The sequence below is a fragment of the Giraffa tippelskirchi genome, chromosome 2, assembly GCF_054371585.1.
Source record: "Giraffa tippelskirchi isolate mGirTip1 chromosome 2, T2T-mGirTip1v1.2.pri, whole genome shotgun sequence".
Classification (NCBI taxonomy): Eukaryota; Metazoa; Chordata; class Mammalia; order Artiodactyla; family Giraffidae; genus Giraffa; species Giraffa tippelskirchi.
Genome location: NC_137276.1, coordinates 212,130,875 through 212,156,731, shown reverse-complemented (window position 1 = coordinate 212,156,731; position 25,857 = coordinate 212,130,875). Strand labels below are relative to the sequence as shown.

The window sequence follows — 25,857 nt, the reverse complement described above, 5'->3', positions numbered from 1 at the left end:
CCTAGCTATATCCTGCTTAGAACAAAACAAAACAAAATGTTTCCCTGTCAAGCAAATTTGAGAAATATGCCCTTTCATGTTCACTCTCCAGGAGAGACACAATTCACATTAGCATTATAAAGTTCTGAAAAAATCCTGCAGTATAACTAAGAAGAATAAAATATCTTACTTTGTTCAATCTATTATTGCCAAGCCATCGAACCCTTAAAAAGTGACACCTTTTATAAGATCCTGCAGGGAGGGGTAGTATTCCAACAAATATGTCTGGACAAACACATGATTTGTCCTTCCCAAACTTTGACATTTGTTCATTTAGTAAATCTATGAAAGAAAAAATACTTTAGTTGCCTCATAATAATTCACCTATTCAGTATTTACTTATGTGTACCAAAAGTCATATACAAAAATTTTTATTGCAGCCTTATTTTTTTACTGGAGTATCACTGCTTTGCAACTCCATGGACTGCAGCCCACCAGTCTCCTCTGTCCATAGAATTCTCCAGGCAAGAATACTGGAGTGGGTTGCCATTTCCTCCTCCAGGCAATCTTCCTGACCCAGGGATAGAACCAGTGTCTCCTGCATTGCAGGCAGATTCTTAACCCTCTGAGCCATTGAGTAAGCTCCAATGGCTGCTTTACAATGTTGTGTCATTTTATGCTGTACAAAGTTAATCAGCTATACACACACATACACACGTATATATATCCCTCTTTTGCCTCCGTCTCTCATCCCACCCATCTTGGTCTCCACAGGGCACCAAGCTCAACTCCCTGTGCTATAAAGCAGGTTTCCACTAGCTATCTATTTTATGTGTAGTAGTGTATATACTATTTTTAATGGCCCCAAATCATAAACCCTCCAGTATCCTTCAACAGTAGAATGGATCAATGTATGTGGTATAGGCAGTCAGTGAAATAGCAATGAAAATGAATCACTGATACACATGACAATAAATCACATGAACATAATATTGAGTTAAAGATATGAAAATATGAAACATATAGTATGCAATTTTATAAAAGTTCAAAATCAGATGTTCTGGGTTGAATTGTGCCCCTGACTTCCCTTCATAATGTTGAAGTCCAAACCCCCAGTACCTCATAATGTGACTTTGTCAATAGAGTCATAGCAGATGTAATTAAAATGAAGTCATGTTGGAGTAGCCTAGGCCCCTAATCCAACAGGACTAGTGTCCTATAAAGGGATTCCTAGATGGCGCGGGGGTAAAGAATCCACCTGCCAATGCAAGAGACACAAGACATGTAAGTTTGATTCCTGTGTTAGGAAGGCCCCTGGAATAGGAAATGGTAACCCACTCCAGTATGCTTGCCTGGAGAATCCCATGGACAAAGAAGTCTGGTGGACTCCAGTCAATGGGGTCACAAAGAGTCAGACACGACTGAGCACACATATGGCCAAACCCTTATAAAAGGGGAAATTTAGACACAGAGACATACACGGTGGGGGATGCCAGAGATTGGGGTGATGCGTCTACAAGCCAAAGATTGCTGGCAAACAACCAGAAGCCAGGGGAGAAGCATGGGCACATTCTCCCTCACCACCTTCACAAGGAACCCACATCGCAACTTGATCTTGAACTTCTAGCCTCCTGAACTATGAGAAAATATGTTTCCATTGTTTAAACCACCCAGTCTGTGGTACTTTGTTATGGTAGCCCCAGCAAACTAATACAACAGGCAGATCCAATCCATGGCACTGGAAGTCGGGAGAGCCAGGTTGCAGAGAGGATACTAGTGACTCAAAGAGGATGAGGAAGATGGTGGTGGTGCGCTTCTGGGGAGCTGACAATATCTTCCTCTGGTGACACATGATTGTCATTTCATTAAAGTGCAATCTTTAGGATTTGTGCTCTTTCCAGTTGTGAACTATGTCTTAATAAATATGCTTTTTTCAAGAAATATTTACCAGTGAACACAGTCAATAATTTCTGAGGGAGAGGAAGGGTTCAGGTCAAATGCAGGGGAAGCATACTCAGTCTTGGGGGTTTGGGAGCTGCAACGGATATGATTCCTGGAGGAATCAAATGACCGGAAGCTGGGACTGGAAGAATGAGTACCAGTGTAAGATGAAGGAGTGCAAAACATGCTCCAGTCAGAGCAAACAGCTTGTCAAAGAAGAGGGGAATATGTAAAAGCAAAAATAGGTAGGAGAGAGCTCAACTCACGGGAGGAACTAGAAGTTTCACTGGCTAGAGCCAATGGAAGGAGAGAGCCAGTGGAGAAACAAGCAACAGCTGCAAAATGGAAGGCTTTGGGAGAAGCCCTGAAGCTTTGGAGACCATCTTAACCAGAAGTCAGAGAGCTAAGTATTGTTTCTTCAAATATTAAAATGAAACTTAACTGATATAAATTGATGAAAATATGCCCTCCCTTTGGCCAGCTGGCATTGAACTCTGCAAATTCCAGAAAATAATTCTCAGTTCCAGTTAATCATAGGGTTCACACATTATAAAAAGAATATGGACCAAAGATGGGATGTGTTTTATACTTTTGAAAAGGAGCAACCAACTCTCACCTAGAAAATAATGTTGAGGTCAGTACGAGACCTTGTCCTCCAACCTACTAGCAGGTGGCCATGTGTGGACCTCTCCAGATGTTCATTTCCCCACCCGTGAACTACAGAAAAGACAAACTCCTTTCTCCTAGGGTTGCTGAAATGATTAAATGAGATAAACAAAATAGCTGTATTAATTCCCTATTGTTACCATAACAGATTACCACAAGTTAACTGCCTAAACAAAGGCCAAGATTTTTTAATCTTACAGGTGTGAAGGTACAAAGTCTGAAGAGGGTCTCCCGGGTTAAAAGTAGGGTATCGGCAGGTATGTTCTCCTTCCTGGAGATCTAGGGAAGAATGCTTTACCTTGCCTGGCTTCTAGGAGCTGTCCACGTTCCCTTGCTCATGATGTCCTACTTCCAGCTTCAGAGGCAGCGATGGCAAGACAAGTCCTCCTCACTTCACCGTGTCTCTAGTCTTCTGCCTGCAGTGGGTGAAGATGCTCCTTTTTTTAAAGACTTGTGTGATTAGATTGGGCCTACCTGAATAATCTCAGTCACATGAGCAAAGCCTCATTTAACATTGAAAGCAACAGATTCGCAGGTTTCAAGAAGTATGACATGGACTTCATGGGGTCCATATGTCTATCAAAATATTGAACAGAATGCCCAAATAAAGAAAGCTCTCAAAAATTATCTTATTTTTAAATGTTTTAATGTTTTTATTTTTTCCAGTTTTATTGCAACATAAATGATATACAACACTGTGTAAGTCCTTTATTTAAACAATCAAGTCAGTGTTAATAATCAAGTCAGGGATAACAATCAAGTCATTGATATGGAAAAGTTTGGTTGCTGTTGTTTAGTCACCAAGTTGTGTCCAATTCTTGGTGCCATGGACTGTAGCCTGTCAGGCTCCTCTGTCCATGAGATTTTTCCAGGCATGAATACTGGAGTGGGTTGCCTTTTCCTTCTCCAGAGGATCTTCCCAACCCTGGGATCGAACCCAGGTCTCCTGCATTGCAGGCAGATTCTTTACCACTGAGCCACCAGGGAAGCCCCCATGCCAAAATTCCTCCAATAATATTTGAAGTTATCCTGCAAAACTAAGGGTTTTCAATATCTGATGAGGCTTTTTTTGAAAATAAAATATCAGTGCATGGAGAAACTTAAAATGTGGTGGAGGGGAACAAACTAGTTCCTGTAATAAATCATCACCATTTCCAACCTTAAATGCCAGTCCTGTATAGGAGAGGACAGCACCACCCCCAACACCAACAAAGGATTATCCAGCATAAAACACCAATAGTGCCATGGGTGAGAAACTGTGGTGTAGAACAATGATACTTTCAGAGCATGTTTAAATGCAAATGTTTGACAGGGAATTAACTGGCATATATGAGTAGCAGCCTCCCTTACTTCTACTCACTAGATGCCAGTAATACTCTCACCACATCCCCTGCCCTCACCCCCAGTTGAGACAAACAAAACTACCTGCAGTCATTGCCAAATGTCCCTGGGGGTCAAAACTGCCTGCACTTGAGAACCACTGCTCTGAACTATAATATATAAACTTTCCAGTTAATGGAGTGACATTTCAGAAACAGCACTGAAAACAAAAGCCAGAACACACTGCCAAAATGTTTGTAAAAAATGAACCTGCTTGTGATATATGATACATTTCATGTGCCTAGATGCATAGCACACTAATAAAATTGAAAAGTAGGTATGTATTCTGATGCTTGCTTTTCTTAAAATGTCATTTTCTCAGCAATATTGCCTGAGCATGTAGGTGAAGGGAATAGAAAATGTAAATGGAAGATGCAGGTGCAAAGTAACACAAGAGAGCCTGTCTTCTAATTAAGTCTTTTGAATAATCTGTACTCCTGTCTTAGATTGAACGAAGCAACACTAATAAGGAATTTTTTATAAGCAGTTCCTTCTGTTGCCCCTTTTAAAGTTTCAGGCAGATGCTAAAAGGGGCCATCTTCATGAAACTGTAGAGGTTAGATAAAGAAAGTATGAGTGATTGAACGGTATTCAAGACTGAAAGAAAGAAAATGTCCCCCACAAAATCTATTGTACGTCAGACTCTGAATGATTTCCTCTTTCATGAAATGAAGTACTTGTCTTCCATTTTTCACTCCCACCACTCAAACAGCTTAGTTCTAGTATCTCTAGAAGTTCCACTAATGAGGAACATCTGAATTTTCAAAAGAAAACAAAACACTTGGAGTCTTACATGACTGAAATAAATCCTCAAATAAAACACGCTATCTGCTGTGCGGTGCTTAGTCACTCAGTCGTGTCCAGCTCTTTGCGACTCCATGGATCACAGCCCGCCAGGCTCCTCTGTCCATGTGGATGCTCCAGGTGAGAATACTGAAGTGGGTTGCCATGCCCTCCTCCAGGAAACACACTATAAAACCACTTTAATGTTTCTACTAATTGTCCAATTTATTGTTGGCTTTTCTTTTTTTACGTACCTCTTTTCTGGAATAGATTTATTTTTAGTTTTCCAATCCACTACAAGATACAATAATTATATGCACTTGTTTTGGCCATATGATCTTTAAAAATGATAAAACCAGGAAGTTAGAGTTAATAAAATAATTTTATTAACTTTATGTCTAAATTCGATATACAAAATAGTATATATACTATGACTATTTGGTAAATATCAAATTGGGCAGAGTAAAATAAGACATTCTGAAACTTAGCAAAACAGTGTTACTATAAACCAATTCTCCAGTACTAGGTCTAGCCAATATAATACACAGCTATAAAAGACCTGTATATACATTGGACTTTATCCAGTAATTACTGCAGATGATGAGATAGTTTGGAATATGACACTTTTTATTCACATGTTATGACCCAAACGAGAACATCTGCCCAAATGCATTATGGGCAGGCCATCTGCTGTTTGTCTGACAACCTGCCTGAAAAAACAGAAATAAAGTCTTCATACATATATGTATAAATGGAATTTTAATAGAATATATCTACAATGTTACTAGTGAACTGCATAATAAATGTATCATTGCATTGTTCAATTTAACATTTGTTATTGTCATCATTATTATTAGTCTATGTAATTTCATTGTTTTTTTTGACCACAAAGAAAGATTTTTTTTTCTCAACAGTTCCCCAATGCATAATGGCAGGTAAGCAAGACAGACTGCAGTGAGAAAGATCCTCTCAACTGGATAATTAATATGCAGACCATAAACACTGTGACAGATTGCACTTTCAAAAATAACTGCAACTATCTTCCAGCTCACATACCCTTGCTTTTACAATATGACCTTGGTGCTCCTCCAACTGAGAGATGGCGCCTATGTCAACTCCCCTTGAATGTGCACAGGTGTGTGACTAACTTGTAACCAACAGACGGATGTGGCGGCAGTAATGGGAGTGGCACTATATGGTTTCTAAGGTGGCTTCCGCCCTGTTCACTAAAACAGTTGCTCTTGGAACCTTGAACTTGCATGTAAACTGCTCTGGTTGTGAGGAAATCAGACACTCAAAGAGGTCAAGGATAGACACACCTGTTGGCTGACCTAGATTTTGGGTTCTGCCAGCCCAGGGGCAATGTGTGAGTGAACAAGTTTTCGTGTGATACTAGGCCCTAGGCATCAAGTGAAACCCCTCTCCCAGCTGAGATGTGTCATCCCCATTGTGCCTTCTAGAAATTTCTGACCCACAGAAGCCATGATCACATGAAAGCTTGTTTTACACCACAGTGTTTTTGCTGGTTTGTTTCAAAGCAATAGTCACTGGAACAAATGGGCTAACCACAAGCAAACATATTTTATTATGATGTTCATATTAAATTTATCAAGAGCAACACACAACAAACCCAAGAGTAGTATTAAATTTTACTGATACTATATTGACCCAGAATGTAGACTTTACCAGTCATATAACTGCCAATTTTTATTTTATTAAAATTATTTTAATGAGTAATAAAAATGTTAAACCCTCAGTCTGTAGGCCAATGCTAATTTTTAATTGCAGTTATGTTTTTTTTTTTCTCTCTTAGATGAGTTAATTGAAAATAAGTTGCCTTTTAGAGTGTCTTTTTACTTGGACAAAGTTTTCATCAGATCTTCTAGATAGAGTGAATCACCGCGGTTCCCTCCAAGAGTCCAAGGTCACAAGAAATATGTTAGGGCCACATTTCAACAGAGAACCTCCCCGTTATTCTCTGAGAATCTAACACTACTGACAGTTCAACAGTAGTAACACTTGGCCTCTAACCTGGCTGTAAAAGTATTCCATGTTCATAATGCCTTTAAAGTACTCAGTTCCAGTATTTCCTTTTAGTGGACTGATGACCCCAAATCTCTAAAGCTATTTAGTATACATGGCTTGAGTCTGGCATTGCGTAGCAATTTAAGCTGGGCTCAAAAGGACTACAATTGAATTAGTAGCTGCCTCTAAGACTGAAATACTGAAGCTTAAAGCTCCATCTGAAAGAACAATTCTAATCAAGATCATCTTTTCCATGACTGCCTTCCCAGTGCTGATAACCTGAGTGAAAGCTGACTGCAGAAAACTACTTACTAACTTCCTGACTGAAGTGTCCCGTGATTTAGCTAACCTCAGTGGTCTTATAGTTTGCCACAAGTTTTCTCTGAAACCTCAAAGAGCTTCCCTTGTATTTTATCATATTTAAACAAAGTATTTCTAAAGGAGATCTGAAGAGTGGATAGTATTACCTCTGAGTGAAGTGAAGTGTTAGTTGCTCAGTTGTGTCTGACTCTTTGCCACCGCATGAACTGCAACCCACCAGTCTCCCCTGCCCATGGGGTTTCCCAGGTAAGAATACTGGTGTGGGTAGCCATTTCCTTCTCTAGGCGATCTTCCCCACCCAGGGATCTAACTTGGGTCTCTTTCATTGCAAGTAGATTCTTTACTGCCTGAGTCACCAGGGAAGCCCAGTATTACTCTAGTTGAAGGCAAAAGTTTGCAGCATCTGTGGGAAAGAATGCTTTCTCTTCTGACTCACGTTTCACGGTGTAGGAAGTTTAACTTAGAATAACACGCCCAGTCTCTTGTCCCATCCTATCATTCCCTCCTCTCCAGGGGGGAATATGGAAGAAACTTTGTTGGGGCTGGGATCAGGGGTAGTCAATGTACCCATAAGGTGCATAAATTCTGAGTCTCTCCTGCTATTGTATTTACAAAGGCAAGTTCTCCTAAGGGAAGACTGGAGACTTGGCAAACTTCGGGAACTGTGAGTGGATAAGTCTGACTTATTAGCCTGACTCTTGTATCAGTGATATTTTATTCCTTCCAATCTGACTTTATTCTCTTATTTGATTCCAAATTCTGGTAGGGAACAGGGGTATTATAAATAGTCCCCTCTACTGTCAACAGGATGAATAAATATGTCAGTCTAATTCTCTGTTACAGGAAAATTCACAGGACAAGTTTGCCGGATTCTCTCAATTCCCTCATTCCCCAGTATTAATTCACATTCAGATCACAGCTATGCCATATATGGTGATGTCTGTGTGCCTGCCCACCATTATCATTTAAGTCTGCTTATTACATCTTTCCCAAATATAATCTCTGCATATCTCCATCACAACATCTCTTATACAGACTTGACTTTTTCTCCCACCAGCTTCAAGCAATTAGAGAGCAGTGAATACATCATTTTCATTTGTGTGGGCCCCCATATTTAATACAAAGTACTAAACATAGAAGGCATACTATAAACACATATTAGTTAATTTTAGATATGAAGTATGTGGTAGGTAGAATTCTAAAGAGATCTCCCCAAGTTCCCTGTCTCCTGGTTATTCATTCTAATACTAACCTAACCATTAGTAGGAATGAACTTTGTAGAGGGAATTAAGGTTACTAATCAGCTCAGTTTAAAACAGAGAGATGAGCATGGATTTACCCAGTTGGATCCAATAAAGATGCACGAGCCCTTCAAAGAGAGCAGAAGAGTCAGAGATATATAGCAGAAGAGGGAGAGAAAAGAGATATTGAAGCAAAAGGGAGGTCAAAGAAGTCTGAAGTGTGAGAATGGCTCAACCTGCTACTGTGGGTTGAAGATGGAGGAAGGTAGCCATGAGCCAAAGAATTTGGCAGCTCATAGAAGCTGAGAACCGACCCCAGTCAGCAGCCAACAAGGAAATGACAGCCTCACTTTTGCAGTCATGTGGAACAGAATTCTGCCAAACTCTAAATAAGTTTGGGAGAAACTTACCCCCAGAACCTCCAGAAAGGAAGTCACCCTGTTGACACCTTGATTTCGGCCTTTTGAAAGCCAAAGTAAAGAACCAGCTGAGCCAAGTGTGCCTGGACTTCCAGTATACTGAACTATTAGATAATAAGTGGGTGGGGCTTTTTTAAGCTGCTAATTGGTGGTAATTTGTTACAGCAGTGATAGAAAACCTATACAGAGAGTATTTACTAGGATAATAATTAATCAGTTCTGTGTAGGCTGCTACACTCAAGGGAACACTTAACAAGATAAATGTAGAAATCTCCAAGGAATGTTTAAGACCATGATATAGATCCAAATTGGGGCTTATCATTCTTGCTGATGGCAGTGGCTATTTACCCTCTTAATTTCTTATCAGAAGAGGAGTCTCATAATTATTGTAGCAACTTGAAAATGAATATGTTTATGTGTTAGGCAGAATTCTAAGACTGTCCCCAAGATCTCTGCCCTGCCGTGTACATATTCTCTCCTCTTGGATGCAGGTGGGACCTGTGAGCATTATAGTAAAGTTGTTCTGCTGATTCTGTTGAGGCCTGTAAGATCCATCATAGAAGACTGGAGTGGGGTTTTCCTGTGAGTTTCGACGAAAGAAGCTGTCATGTTTTGAAAGGGCTCCATGGCTAGGACCTGAGGGAGGGCTTCGTGAACTGACAACAACCACTAATCTGTGGCCAACAATTAAATAGGGATTTCACGACTGCAAGGCACAGAATTCTCCCAATAATCGCAGTGAGCTTGAAAAAGAACTCCAAACCCCAAACGATAATCCAGCTCTGGCCTACGTGTTGATTTCAGTCTGATGAGACCCTGAGGAGAAAACTTAACTTGAGCAGTGCTCAGACTCCCTAACTCAGAACTGAGTGATAATAAATAGGTATATTTTAAGTCATGAAGTTTATGGAGGTAATTCATTATGCAGCAATATAAAACTAATGTAAATCTACTCATTTAATCCAAGCCTACCATTTTGTAAACAGTGTTATACAGGGTGATTACCCTACAAAGGCAAAAGTGCTGCTAAATTATAGAGTTGTCCGGGTATTATACAATTGTCACCTTGTCAAATGGATTATTCATGTATTCCAGATAATTCTACAACTGATTTTATCAAACTTCATCAAAATATTTGCTCTGATATTGATAAGTTACACATACAGGTTCACATACATAGACACACCCACACACAATTACATACCATATTGTCTCATCCTAGGGAGCCACCTTCCTATCAAAGGATAACTTACTTGTTGGAGAGCCACTTTAGATACTTAGTGGTATTAACTTCTACAGGACAGTTGCAATTCTGCTCCAGGAACTTTAAATTTTTGACTGTGTGTAACTGAATTGATAATCTCACTAAGATGTAAATTCCATAATATAAGTTTGCCAATTTAGAAGAATCTGTAGGATTAAAACAGCTCAGGACAGTTAAAAGACTAGAGCTTAGGTGTTGTCCATAAGCAAAAGGAGCCTGTTCATGTAGACAGATCCATAAGGCTCTTTTGCTTAAAAAAAATCAACTTTCCCGTAAACGTTTGATAGATAAGTCTCTGAGCACTGTAATGTCTATTGGTTTGAACACTGGTGCCACAAGAGGAACTGTGTGTGCTTATCAAGGGCAGTCCTCCATTAGTGTTCAGGCTTTGGAGTCTATGTGAGGGCCATCCACTTACTGAAAGACTCCTCTTCCCGAGAATGACCATGACAGTCAATTTTGCCAGATGGAATAACAAACAAAGACGAGAGAACAATTCATCTGAAAAAAAGCACTACTTTCCTTTTCTTGTTTTTCCCTTCAAATGTCTTTAAAGCTGAATCCAAAATCTGACTCTCATGGCTATGTTTTACTTTAACAAATCAGGAAGAAATTAAACAGGACAGGGAAATGAATGCAAACAGAATGTTTAAGGGAAAAAAAAAAAAATTCTGTAATTAGAAAGCAGGAAGCCCAGTTATTAAGGGCAAAACTACTCACTCCAAGCAGAAGAGCCTGCTTTTAAAATAAACTGGTGTCTTTATTCCATGATTAACAGGTGGGAAAAGGGGCTCCAACTGAACTTGTTTCCTTTGACCGCCAAGATTTTGAGCTAAGATTTAAACTGGAGTATATTTGAAATGCATTTCCATTTGAATGTTAATCATAAGTGGAAAAACAAACCTATTTCTGGATTAATAGAAAGTTTCCCAATGTCAGCAACTAAACTGCTTAATTGTATGGAGTTTTAAGATGTAATGAAATGTGTACACAGTATAAAGTAATACTTGCTGGACAAGGAAGGAATGGTGAGAAAGGAAATTCACATAAATATGAATATTTTGAGGCTGGCTTATATAGCCTCACACCCCATAAATGACTCAATATGAGATGAACTGTACCCATTTTCCAATTAAAGAATACTTGAATGCATGTGCATAAGTACAATAAACTTCTGTAAAATCTATAAATTCCCCACAAAAAATCTCCCAACTTTTTAATTAAATTTTATTCTATTATTTCTCTTAAATCTTAGAAGAAAATATTTACCTACATATATAAAAATTATATTAAGTAGCAGTACTACATTCCCTAAGAAATCTGAAAAGAAGTGTTATTTCACAATTTTATTGTGCAATAATCTTTGACAAAGTTAGCTTTTTAAGGTACTTATGCTTCTCATGAGTTTTTTAACTATGATTCTAGAGACATAAAGTTTATCTTTGTTGGAAGTTTTGGTTGCTTATGAAACAAACGTATTCATTCTCAAATATTAAAATCTCTACCAAAAAAAGTAGTGCCAATGTGTGTCACAGATTTGGGAATGTTCTGATGAGATACTTGAAATTAGCACAAATCATCACTATTATGATCATCATGTTGCAAACTATTATATATAGAATGAATAAACAACAAGATCCTACTACACAGCACAAGGAACTATATTCAATATCCTGTAATAAACCATAATGGAAAAGAATATGAAAAACTATATATATATATACATATACACACACGTATAAAACTGAATCACTTTGCTGTGCACCAGAAACTAACACAACATTTTAAATCAACTATACCTCAATTGAAAATAAAATAGAATCATCATCACATGATAACAGATGTGATAGAGTCACCTCTTCATGATGGAGTTGCTTCAGGAAACTACTTTTCTTGTGTGACCTTCTCCCACAAAATATTGGGCTGGCCAAAATGTTCCTTTGGGTTTTTCCATAAGATGTTACGGGGGGGGGGGGGGGGGGGGATGAATGAACTTTTTTGGCCAAACTGATACTTAACCAGAAGACCCCAAAAGATTTCCCTTTGTGTCAATGTTCAGAAATGGGATCTAGACCTATCCCTAAACCAATCATTGGCAAAACAAGATCCCTGCTGGTTTAAATCAATCATGCCTCATCATCTGAGGCCTACTTCCCTGAGCATGTGCTCACCAATATAATACTGAAAATAAACTGGTTTTGGGACAGGGAGAAATGACTTCATCTATCGTGAAGGGAGAATAGACTGGATAGGACTGGTATTAGCAAACTCATGTGTTTTTGTGTTGTATATATGGCTCCTTTTCACACAAAAACAGCACAATTAAGTAGATATGACAGGACCATATGGATATGTATGGTGTGTGAGTGTGCTCGGTCATGTCTGACTCTTTGCAACCCAATGGACTGTAGCCCACTTGGATCCTTTGTTCACGGGATGTTCCAGGCAAGAATACTGGAGTGGATTGCCATTTCCTCCTCCAGGGAATCTTCCTGATCCAGGGATCAAACTCTTGCATCTCCTACACTGGCAGGTGGATTTTACCACTACTGCCACCTGGGAAGCCCTATGGATATGATACCTAAACTATTTCTTGCCTGGCCCTCCAAAGAAAAAGTTAGCCAGTTCCCCAGATCAGGTAATCAACAGTGTCATCAATAATTTATAGGACAAAGACAAAAAAGTTCTAGGACTACCTACTGTAATTATGCTAAGGACAAAATTGAAAGGATTGTCTATAAACTACCTACAGAAAGAAAGAAAACTTACTGCTTTAAAATCTTTTTAGTCTGCAGATTTAACCAGCTCTTACCTATTGAGAAATGAGGATTGGGAATGAAATTGGAATAAAGAAAAACTAGAAAACAGGTAGCACAGCCTGCACTTGGAGAGGGCAGGGGTGCTCTGTCAAGGATGTGGAAGACTCCAATTCCAAAATGACCAAGTTTCCCAGAGAAAAACGTGTTGAGTCTGCAGTGTAGGCTATACCTCTTCTCTGTACCCTTGTAAGCAAACCAAAACATTACTCCAAGTGTATTCTCCCAGGGAATTTTAAAGCTCAAATACAGGAGTAAGAAGAACTCAAATAAACATTAAAACCTGTCTAGCAATGATTGCCCTAGAGGATAGTAACATATTTGAAACATATTAAAATTGTTTTCCAATGGTCAGAACATAAAGCTCCTTTCCCTTCGCCAAGTAGAATACATAAGGTCAAGAAGGGGGAAGCTGAAAGGATCAGAAAAGGACTGGGAAAAACGGTGAGTCACTTTTCTCCCTCTTCCAAGATCCCCAAACACAAGCAATTGGAGAGGAAGAGATAGACATTTCAGGTTTGATCAAAATGACATGAGTCAGAAATGCTTTAAAAAAGAAAAAAAAAAAAAAAAGCCAATGAGCTGCAAATAATTCTGATAGAGCCTATAAAACAAGAGAATTCCAAAACATTCTTCTTCACAATATTTGACAGAAGAGGATAATAAGAGAAAAGCTTAGGTTAACTGCTTCTTCTGATATAAAAGAGATCAGAGATGTAAGCAAATGATATACAGGTCCAGTGAACTAATGAAACTCCATTGCCATCTTTTTAACTTTTCCTGACATGACCAGGATTCTTTTCTCAATGTGCACAATCACTTTGACTCATACAGAGCCAATTCTGAGGATTGGGTTAGAGGCATGAGAGAGTTGGTGCACACATGGGTGTATGTGTGCGTGGATGTATCAATCTCTTCAAATCATCATGATGTAAAAGAAATATTAACCATCATCTGGCTTCTTTGATCAATAAACATTCTCAAACCAGATTCTCAGGCTCAAAACTGCAAGCTTCTGAGATTCCTTATGAAGTCTTAGAAACACAATGACATATTTCACAAAACTTGGCCAAACTCCAGGCTTTGTTACTTGAACACATCAACTCTGAATGAAAAAGGCTTATTGCCTCCTTATAACAATTCCCCTCTATTCTGTGCTGCAGAACCAAGCCTTAAGAAAAACCAACTTTTGGATATCTGTCACTCAATTGTTTTTTTCACACGCAGGTTTAAGATGATCTCGACATCGTATAAATGCTGCTTGCTAATCAACAGTATTATGGAAGTGTTCTGTTTCATTGAGATAAGTATTTTCCTTTACCCAAAAAATGTATTCATAGTAAATAAAAGTAATTTTTAAAAAGATGAAAATCACTTTTCTAAGATTTTGTTACTGTAAAGAATAACTGAATTTAAATGAAGTCAGTCATTTATAATTAGCTTTCAAATAATTTATCTTGAAAGTTTCAGTTATATTTTCATTTAAAAAATAGTCTTTTGAACCTTTATTTATTAATGTGATTCAGTGTAATCTTTCTTTAAGGCTTTTTATCTTTTCTATTACAGAATTCCTCTTTCTAAGTTTGTTTGCCCTGCCACCCTAAATTCAATAATGCTAAGAAATAAAAATCAAAACATCATATACTGGAGGGAAAAAAAGTTACATTTCTTCCTAACCTCCAGAAAAGGAAGAGGTGAGAAGAAAATTAAGCATTTTAAATTATACAACCTGTTGCATATATTTCAAACGTGCTCTCTAGCAAAGAGTTAAGAAAGCTTGTCATGTGACGGCGTAATGTCGGTGGGATCCCTGTGGTCTATGGGTGAATGTAAATCATTTTAAGATAAGCACTTACTGAAGTTGCTTTATCTGAGGGGGACTAGGAATCATTGCAAGGGACACAGACACAGTTTCAAAGTGGTACAACTTCCATGTAAACATGGCCTTAAGGTTACTTGTGAATGTGAACTAAAGACTGATAACTGGAAGAAACTACACTAGTTCTTCTAACAGTGGAACAAAATTCTTCTATTGTTTTACATTAATATAATATTCTACATAGCATTTCAATTCATTAAGCTAAGAGGTTTACAGAAAAAAATTTCTGTAACTGAGGCTGTGCGATTAAATATTTATCAAATATAAAGAAATATCTTCTCAGATATCCAATAAATCTGGTGTGATTCCTTTTACTATAAATAATCACATGAAATTATGTAACCATCAGTTCATTTATAAAGTGTTTTTCCCTAGGGTTTACTAGTAGTCAATCAATTCTAATCTCTGAAAGAGAACAAAAATATGAAATAGAAAAATGAGTAAATTAATTGGAAAATCAGAATTGCTGAATTCTCTTGATTTAGTGGAATCTTAACTATAGCTCAGTTATATTTCTCCTGTTCTGTAGTATAGTTATACTTGGTATCCAAAATCTCAGGAATTTCAATATTTGAGCAACCCTAACATAGAAATACATGAAGCACTTAAGTATTCTGCAACCATCTAATGCAAACTAGATCCTGGCCAATCAGCCAGCTGTGTTTGCCACATACTGATCTAGGCTTTCAGCCAGCTATCGTCTGCATATATTTGTCAGAAAATCGTATAACACCTGATGATTCTCCTAGCAGATCTGCATACACATTTAATAAGAAAAGACCATTGAACACCAGAGAACTACAGGCTTGGAAATCTTTAGCATAGGAAATGGATGGTGGAAAGTTGAGAAGGAAAAGAAGGAAGTGGACATTTGATGGCCTCACTGTATAACATGACCTAGGTGGACTGACCATGAGCTGGAGTCTGGTATTTAATCTTTCAAGGCCAGAAACTGGGACTTAATACTGCACCCAGAAATAAGTGATAAAATCACTCTAGCTAAATTCTTATCAAAAATTATGTATAACTAAAAATATCAATTTATTCATTTGTAGTAGAGAGTATGTCTTCTGAAGTCCAACTTCCTCCAATATTTTTAGCCAAATGATTAGATCAGTAGGTGATCACTGGCACAGAATTAAGGCAAAGCCCAAAGAGTGACATCATGAATATTTTACTGGAGCCATGATGAGGTCTAAAATATATATAAATATACATACAGAAAAAAAAACTACTTTGTTCATGAATAAACTGATCATGTCTCTCTTCAAATATCATGTCTCTCATCTTGGACATGGCTTAATCTGAAAGTTCAAAATTTTCTTCCCTTCAAGGACCTTCTCTGTACAAGCCCATCTATTTTTCCCTTAATTACATTTTTCTAAGTAGGTCCAGAGAATATGATTTCTATTCTCAATAGGTTTTTGTTTTATTCTAAATAAAGCAAAAACGTTAAATACTTTGGAGACATCTTCTCATAACCCTCATTATTCATTCTCCATTATATGGTGTGATCAAAATATAAGGTTGAAGAATTCAAGTTTTAAGCAAAACTCAGGTCAATTCACAGTAGATCAATAATATCAATACCTGGGAAACTGCCATAAGTCTCCACGTGGCTAGTCAAAGTCAATGTAGTTTTTGAAATGCTTCTTTATCCTTATTCTCAGTGCTTGTTTCTGGCTTAGATTTCTCCTGATGATTTAAAAACACAGAAATTTCCCCCAACATCACATTAACATTTTCATTTTTTTTCAACTGTTTCTCAAGGGGAATCTCCTTCAATTCTATCACCACCATACCCTGGAAGTGAAAAGTGAAAAGTGTTAGTCCCTCAGTCGTATCCGACTCTTTGTGACCCCATGGACTCGTGTCCATGGAATTCTCCAGGCAAAAATACTGGAGTGGGTAGCCTTTCCCTTCTCCAAGGTATATTCCTGACTCAGGGATTGAATCCAGGTCTCCTGCACTGCAGGCAGATTCTTTACCATCTGAGCTACCAAATAAGCTCTGGTGACCTACAAATCTCTATTTCAAGCACTAACTTCTTTCAGCATTTAAAAATGTCTAGATCACATGGATCACACTGTTATGCCCAACTTTCAATCTCCAACATAAATTCATCATCTTCCCACACTATTAAATTTTCCACATTATTAAAGGACAACAAGAATAAGAATTACAGTCCTCTCTTGGTGTCTGCAAGAGGATTGGTTCCAGGACCTGTGTTAATACAAAAATCTGCATATACTCAACTCTCAGAGTGAGTCCTCCCTCCACAACCACAGGTTCTGCATCACATATTCAACCAACCTCAGATCCTGTACGGAGTCTGCAGTCCACAGTTGGTTGAATCATGAATGCAGAATCCACAGATGCAGAAGGCCAACTCTATATTTATTTAAAAAAAAAAAAAAAAGGAAATTCCAGGTATGAGTGTGAGCTTTAGAAAGGTTATATTTTGCCACGTATAAAATTATTAGCATATAGAAAGGGAAATATTCCTGAGTTTCCCACTGCCCCCTCTATATACATTATAGGACTTTTACACTTTGGGGAGTATCAAGTTTACCCTCCCATTTTGTAACAAAGTGATTGAGGTTTAAAGAGGTTAAATAAATTATCCAAAAGTCAAGGAGCTAATTATCCATGTCTCCAAATTCTTCCATTCCTTTTTAAACTCTCCATTTACCCTCAGATGCTAGAAGAGTTTTCTGAGACAATGGACTCCAAAAAGATACCCTCTTCCTAGAAATCTAGCCATTTTTATTAAATTCCTCTGGGAAGCCAGGGGAAAGGGAGATAGTTACTAATACTTTATGTGAATTTAAGTGGCAGAAGATGGAAGAGTCCAATGAGATAAAGAGTGGGAAAGAGATTTGGGACAAATAATTCAATTAGATAATTGAGCCCTTTTTGGCACCATAATCCATGGGATAGCTCTTCATTTCTCCCAAGTATTGAGAGTCATTAAACATTGGTATAGTTTCCTAGCCTCATCCTCACCTCTTTTCCTATCAATTCCTGACATTCAAGTATATTATTTTTAAAAATTTTAGGTAATAAATAATACTAACAGAAAACACTACATAGTATGTACAGCAAACATTAAATGTATAGCCTGGAATACACATGAAAATTTCTTAGATGTTTTTGGCTACAAAACTCATTGGCATTATCTCTAACCATTGATGATTTATTTAGCTTTCCAAATGGGCCTACAAAACCTCAGGCTACAAGAATATAGTTCCTAGCTTTCCCAGAATTCCACTGCACACAGGAAATCTTGAATGCAGCCAAGAGGTTTTGGTCATTGGCTCAGGTTCTGCTTTCAGATCACTTGGGCTGTGAACTTTCATGTCTCAAGTTCCAATAGTAAATTTTATATTTTACATAATTTTACATAACTCCATGATATCACCCGAAAGAAAAATAGCTGTATCACTTTCACTGATAATTGCTATTTGTTTTCTCATTTTGTTTCTCTTTTGGAGAGGTGGGGAGGGAAATGGAATTAATTTCCCCTTCTATAGATTCTCCAAAGGCTCTTCACCCTATTCCGTCAGTCCTGCATTGGTGACCTTCTTTATATCCTGTCCCTATGTCATAGTCTTATTATGCTTTTAATTTCCAGAGAGAATAAAAATTCCTACCTGCACTAGTGACTATCAGGTTAAACTATAATTGTGTAAGAGATAACTGTCAAATGACTGTAAAAGACATAGTTTTTATGTGGGTATAAACACATGCACATATACACAGATTCACATGTTATTCATAGGTTTGTACACACACACACAAACACACACACACACACACACACACACACCAGGCTGATTACAGAATCGTTATCTTCCATAAAATAACCATAAAGAAAAGAAAATAAATGATTACAGAAACCATTTGTTAACTTTTTCACTTCTACTGCAACTGCACTTAAATCCACCCATGCCTTATATCTGCAATTGAGAGCCCTGCTCAAAGAAATGAGGCATCAGCTCCTACTTGATATATTCCTAAGTCTTGGCTGAGAGCATTTCATCAGGGATGAATTGCACCTAATGCAATCACCAGAATTAAAGCAGTTAAGAGAATGCAGCTCCCTGCCAAGAAACTATGCCATATTGTGCTCTTGTTCGCTTGCTATTCCAGAAAGTATGTAACTAGTACTAATAAGTCACTGGCTGCAGTTCCAGAAAGAGCAGCAGGAACAAAAATGCTGACCTCGGTACATTTGTCCTCACTCTACAATCCATGAAATTCTCACTGATTGATCTACAAGGCAATGTATTCATCTATTCCATTACTGTTCTCTCCAAGAGCCTTTTAGGAACTTGCTAAATCAATGTAATTTTGTAAATAAAATGAATCTCCATCAATATGACTATAAATATGACAACAGAAAAAGATGTCATATTTTAACTAACCAAAAAATGTGGAGGGAGGGTAATTCTAACATGATGATCCAATTTTACTTCAGGAAAATAATGTAATTACCATAAGCACAATAAGGTATTACATTAATTCAAGTTTATTTAAAACTTTTTATGGTTCCAGATTTTAAATTAAAGATGACTCCAAAAATTTCCCTAATTTGGACATCTGTAATTAGATTCTAAACATATATTTATAGATATGAAAAAAATTAATTAGTATTTTTCAGTGGAAAATAGAATAAGAGGCACTTCTTTCAATTGTTTATAATTCTGGAACTATTATATACAAGAAAAGATAATTTAGAATATAAGTTGTTGTGTATATGGGAAATTAATCTATTTTAATAATGAATTTTTGTAACAAAATGCTTTTTCATAAGAAAGGCAAAATCGATCCTGACAATCTATTTTTTATTTATGTGTAAGTTTTCAGAAAAAAATTATTTTTTTAGAGTTTTTCTACTTAAATTCCCAGAGACAAATTGAGTTTTTAAGATTTTTTTAATCAAAGAAATGTTCTTACTGTAGATAAATATAAAAATATACACTATGTATCTTTATACATGTGTGTATAATAGAGCTAGGTGTGCATACACACAGTTCATAATGGTAAAGAAATGACTACCTGAATGAATTATTTCTCCTAGAAAGGCCAGTTCTTCCAGGTATACAAGGAAGGAACACACACACATCTATATATTATTGCTATCATTTTAAATAAAATATGCTTACATTTTTCAGGCAAGGGCAGCATTTATTTCAGAGGTGGATGATGACTTTATTTCAGAAGGTTATCAATGAACCACTTTAGATTTACAAAGTTAGTCCCAGGGTCTAGTACACAACAAAGGTTGAAGTAAAACCGTCCTGAAGAATAAAAATTTGGGAGTTTGAGAAAGGTAATTTGACAGAAGTGACAAAGAAAGATCTTGAGGATTTAGGGAATTAATAGAGAAAGGCACCTGTTGAAAACTGCTCTAAGTAGGGAAACATGAGAAAATATAAGATTTTTAATATACTCAGGTTGAAATTGTTGGCATGTTGTAATTCTCACCCATTATCCTGAATCTTTCATTTAAAAAATGCTAGGATGTCCCTGGTGATTCATTGGTTAAGAATCTGTCTTCCAGTGCAGGGGTTGTGGGTTCAACCCCTGATCAGGGAACTAAGATCCCACATGCCATAGAGCAACTAACCCACAAACTCTGGAGACCATGTGCCACAACTAGTGAGAAGCCTGAACACTGCAATAATGAGTCGGCATGCCACAGCCAAGACCCAATGCAGCCAAATAAAAAAGAATAATTTTTTAAAATGTGAATATTATGCTAGTTTTTATTGATTTCTTTGTAGAAGAGGCATTATGTAGAAAAAGTTGGGTAGAGAAAAAAAGAGCAGTTGCAGAAGTAATGACAGATAAATAAATAAGAATACAGTAAGAGAAGGAATTCAGAATTAGAGGAGTCTGAATAACATAAAATGCCTTGAAAATTCTCAGAAATAATAAAGAGCATGCTGGTTTCACACTATACATGAGCGGTGGGTTTAAGCTATTTTACGCGAATATTAGAGAAAGATTTGGGGCCAGCCAGGATACCCAAACATCTGTCATTCATCTTTAGTACTAGGTAGGGATATTAAGCACAAAATATTACTGTGTTATAAAAACTGATAATTTAATGTAATACAAATTGTAAAAAGAGATGAGCATTTTCTGTACCTCACAGTAAGGAGCATGTAGACTTCAAATTAAGCATTTCTAATTGGATTATCACACTGAGAGAGATTATACAAAGTGCCTGTTTCAGCTTTGGCTACTGTAACAAAGAACTGTGGACTGGCTGGCTTAAACCACGGACATGTATTTCTCACAGCTCTGGAGGTTAGGAACTCAAGATTAGGGTAGCAGAATGGTCTGGTTCTGGTGAGGGCTTTCTTCTGCCTTGAGATACATGGCTGTCTTCCTGCTGTGTCCTCACCTGGCAGAGGGAGAGGAAGCAAGCTCACTGATATCTCTTATAAAGATGTCAACTCCATCATAAGGGCTTCACTATCAGGCCCTCTTCTAAATCTAATTGTTTCTCAAAGGTTCTGCTTCCAAATCACCAGGGTCTAGGGCTTCAACACATGAATTTGGGAAAGACGTGATTTAGTCAATTGCAGTGCCTAATGACAAAAAAATATTTATAGATTATATATATATATACATACATATATATATGTATACTTACATATATGTATACACACACACACATACGTATATAGACATATTTATACATATAGGGCTTCCCAACCCTTTGGATTGTAGCCCGCCAGGCTTCTCTGTCCATGAGATTCTCCAGGCAGGAATACTGGAATGTGTTGCCATTTCTTCTTCCAGGGGATCTTCCTGACTCAGGGATTGAACCCAGGTCTCCTGCATCTCCTGCATTGCAGGTAGATTGTTCTACCGCTGAGCCATGGGGAAAGCCCCATATACAGTGCACTCGGATGGTATTTACCCTTCTTTCTGAGTCAACTGAGCAATGGTGCTCAACTATTTTCAATAAAATATTGAGACTTCCCAGAAAATCAAAGATAATTACTCAGTAAGAATAGAAGTGAATCCTAATTTCAGATCAAAATATTTTAATATGGTGTTTTCAATTCATTTTTTCCCATAACATTAGAAACTTAAGATTAGATTGTATTTTTGTGAGTAAAGGTAATAAACAAAGAAAATATGCTTTAAGGCAGTGATGGTATTTAGAAACACTTTCTCATCCATTAATTCAATCAGCATATACTTATTGAATGCCAACCATGTCTTGAATACTATATGGGGCACAAGGAAGACAAAAATAAATGAGTCTTACTTGTTCTCAAATATCTGATCCTAAGTCAGTAAGAGAATCGGCTCTAACAAAGCTGCATGATGTCTCATGATAGAGGTAGATTGGACTGCTATGACTTCTCAGAGATGATTGCAATTCAGAAAAGGATTCAGAAAATGAAAATCCCAATGTAAGAGAAGGAACTGGCTAGATAAAGGAGTAAGATACAAATGGACAGAATTCAGTAGGAACATGACAGTCTACCCGTTGGAGAGGGAAGACAGTTGGGGAGAAAGCTGGGGTCACTCCTTGCTTCCACAAAAGCAACTCTGTTTTTGTCTGTTTTTTGAGCTTACCTAACACTATACGTCAGTGAAGTTTCATGAAGATAAAAAAGATTAAGAGTTTGTAGTAAGGAACTGTTAGGAGTTAGGAAATAGCCAAAACTGAGAGGGTATGTATAGAACTGGCAGAAGATTAAATTAACAGGATTGGTGAAGAACAAATTATAAACTTGATTAACTGAGAACTTAAGTATAATGGGATGAGATAGAACTTTCCTCTTATATAAAGATAAAAGACTCTAATCAGAACTGGCACCATCACATCTCGGTAGAAAAAAAGAGAGAGAGAGTGAGCCATTCACTTGATACTAGGTATGATCTTACAATATAAGCACAGGTGGGATGTGTCAAGAAAAAGCAAAATTCAAATTATTCACAATAATGATAAACTCTATTGTTCCAAACTTTGATCAGTGTTATGTGGTAGCCTGGATGGGAACGGGAGGTTTGGGGGGGAATGGATACATGTGTATGGCTGAGTCCCTTCGCTGTTCACCTGAAAATATCACATCATTGTTAAGCGGCTATACCCCAATAGAGAATAAAAAGTTCAAAAGAAAAAAAATCTACTGCTCTAAACAAGATCAAAGCCAAGCTAGTAAGAAAAAACACATTTTTCTTAACTTAGTTTTTCTCCCATATGAACCTTCTCCTTGATGCGATATGTCCACATCTTAGGTAAACTGATAAAGGCTAAAACTCTCTCGAGGAAGACAGAATTGGAAATAATGCCACTTCCCACCTCCAAGAGACTGAATGTTTGTGTCTCCTCAAAATTCTTGTGTTGAAATCCTAACCCACAGTATGATGGTATTAGAAGGTGGGGCCTTTGGGAGGTGATTAGGTCATGAGGGGAGAGCCTCTTGAACGGGATTAACACTGTTACAAAAGACTCCAGAGAGCTCTCTTGCTCACTTCTGACATGTGCTGCTGTTGTTGTTAAGTCCCTAAGTTGTGCCTGATTCTTTGTAACCCCAGGGACTGTAACCCTCCAGGCTCCTCTGTCTATGGAATTTCCCAGGCAAGATTACTGGAGTGGGTAGTCATTTCCTTCTCCAGGGGATCTTCCCAACCCCGGGGGGACATGGCAAAAAGATGTCATCTATGAAACAGGAAGCAGGCTTTTACCATATACTGAATCTGTAGGTACCATGGTCTTGGGTTTCCCAACCTTCAGAACTATAAAAAATAAATTTGTTTGTAAGCAGTCCAGGGGATTGCAAAGAGTCACACATGACTCAGTGACTGAACAACAACAAGCTATCCAACCTAAAGTGCTCTTTTTGTAATAGCAACCTGAAAGGACTAAGATACCATCCAAGACCTCTTATAGCTTGATCAGAGAATAACTCCACTAACATTTGACTGAATCTTAAAGTGTCATCCAAGTTTGCAAGACTTGGATGGAATCTCTCTCTCTTTTCAGAGAGGTGAACTACCTTGAGGGAGGGAATAAGAATCCCAGCTCTTATGTATCATTTAAAGGGATAACTGATGAGGGAAAGAAAGGTAAAAGAGACTATTGGTCTTAGTCTTAAAAAGTTTTCACTTTCATCCTACAGAAGACTACTCAGTCTTTACCATGTCGGTCTCTGTTCCTCAGCTCACACACTAACATTCTGAGAGCAATGTGGCCCTTTGGTTGCAGGATCTATATGACCTGTGTTATAGTCCGGTGTGTTTATTTTGAAGGAAATGAGCAAGGCAAGATGGCCTAAGGAAGTAATGATAGACTCAGAGGTACAGCTACAGCAGTGGGATGTCAGCTTCACAAACCACCTCCACCCTTCACTGGGTGGATTATAAAGTGAAATCACCACTGTTCATCGACAGTATCCAAGAGATCCATAAGATGACAGTGGAAAAAGAGCTGAAGATCAACCAGACTGGAGACACAAGACCACTTACTAGGCTCTTGCTGTCATCTATACAAAAAAATGAAAAACTGCTAGGAGGTGTATCCAGTAATGATGTAGGACCTGTAGAGCTATGACTTTCATCATTCTTGAAACAGAATCTAAGATAATTTTTACAATGAAAATGATAGAAAGATCAAATATTAAATATTTGAATTATAGGATGAAATAATTGAATAAGTTGTTACTGAAGGTAAATTTTCCCTGTGTGATAATTCAACTATTTACCCGAACCCAACATAGTAACATTTTCAACATTCTAATTTATTGCTACGTTAAATAAAAGTTATAAATTGTAATGCATAGTAAAGTTATAACAATAGATTTATATTGGCATGATTCAAATAATTTGTAATACTATTTATCCATGAAACAAATGCTGCTACCTCATTATTTTCAGATCTTGTTATGGACTGAATGTCTGTGCTCTCCCAAAATTCATATATTGAAGCCCTCACCCTCAGTGTACTGGCATTTGAAAATGGGACCTTGGGAGGTATCTAGGTCAGGAGGGCAGGGCCTTGGTCTGATATCAGTGCCCTTACAAGAAGAGACGCAACAGAACTGACCCCAGCGTATGAGCATACTGTGAGAAGGTGGATACATGAGCCACCATCAGAGCTCGACCATGCTGGCACCCTCATCTCAGATTTCTGCCTCCATAACTGTGAGAAAATGAATTTTTATAATGTAAAGCACTCAGTCTATGCAATTTTGTTATGGTAGCCCAAGCCAGCTAAGATTTGTTAACAAAATAAACAGGAATACAGACATGGCAGACCAAAAACAACAAGGAACAAACTCTTCAAAGTGTTTCAATATTTGAAAGATTCAACAAGTATGTAAATAATTGGGATAAATAACACTCTTCTTTGGGAACCAAGCTGCCTTGGGAGCCAAGTCATTTTTATCTAGCCAAATAATATAAAAAGTATTTGTCAAACTGGAGTGTCAAGATAATATCATATATCTTTTTACAGTTTGATCTTGACTTGCCTAACTAATTTGAAGGATAGATTTTTTTTTCAGACAGATTGGTTAATGCCTGTTACCAACAGCCAACACAGTATGGTTCCTTATGCTACATTCCACTGAATGTTGAATGAATGAACGATTTCATTTTTACTTGAAGGTAGACTGTAAGTCCCCATGATTCATTCTTGTCACCCCTCAGCTCCTGGACTAACTTTCTAAAATGTTTTCAAGCACACAGATTCACTTTACACCCTCTTTAAAGTACAGAAACACCTCCAGCTGTTATAATGTCCGTTTCATTAGTTAAAAGCTGTTTTAGTATGCACAGGGTTGGAGAGAAGATGCCATTAATCTTACTAGCAACCTGTGTAGATGACAGTGAGCACGAGGGATAATAATAAAGACAATAACTAACATTTATTGAACACTTCCTATGTGTCAGGCATGGCATTAAGAATTCTATAATAATCTAATTTAATTGGTAAAATAACCCTCTGTCAAAGATACTCTTATTATTACCACTTTATAAACAAGGAAATTAAAGTTAAAGGAATTTAATATCTGGGTTATTTAGCATCCATCATAGACATAATCACAAAAAAGGAAACCAGGGGCAATGGCATGATCCAGAAGGATGGGATGGGGAGGGAGGTGGGTGG

The 25,857-nt window shown here is 37.5% G+C and overlaps 1 protein-coding gene across 14 annotated transcripts in view; it reads right to left on the bottom strand.

Moving 5' to 3' along the window:
• CHODL (chondrolectin) overlaps nucleotides 1–25,857 on the bottom strand; it is a 593,574-nt gene that overhangs the window by 127,277 nt on the left and 440,440 nt on the right. For 5 of the 14 annotated variants that reach the window (XM_081572705.1, XM_081572701.1, XM_081572706.1 and 2 more), the window contains one exon: nucleotides 2,885–3,002. The exons of the other annotated variants lie outside the window; for them this stretch is intronic. The gene's annotated coding sequence lies outside the window, so the exon portion shown is untranslated. The remainder of the gene's footprint in view (nucleotides 1–2,884; nucleotides 3,003–25,857) is intronic. 14 annotated transcript variants of the gene reach the window in all.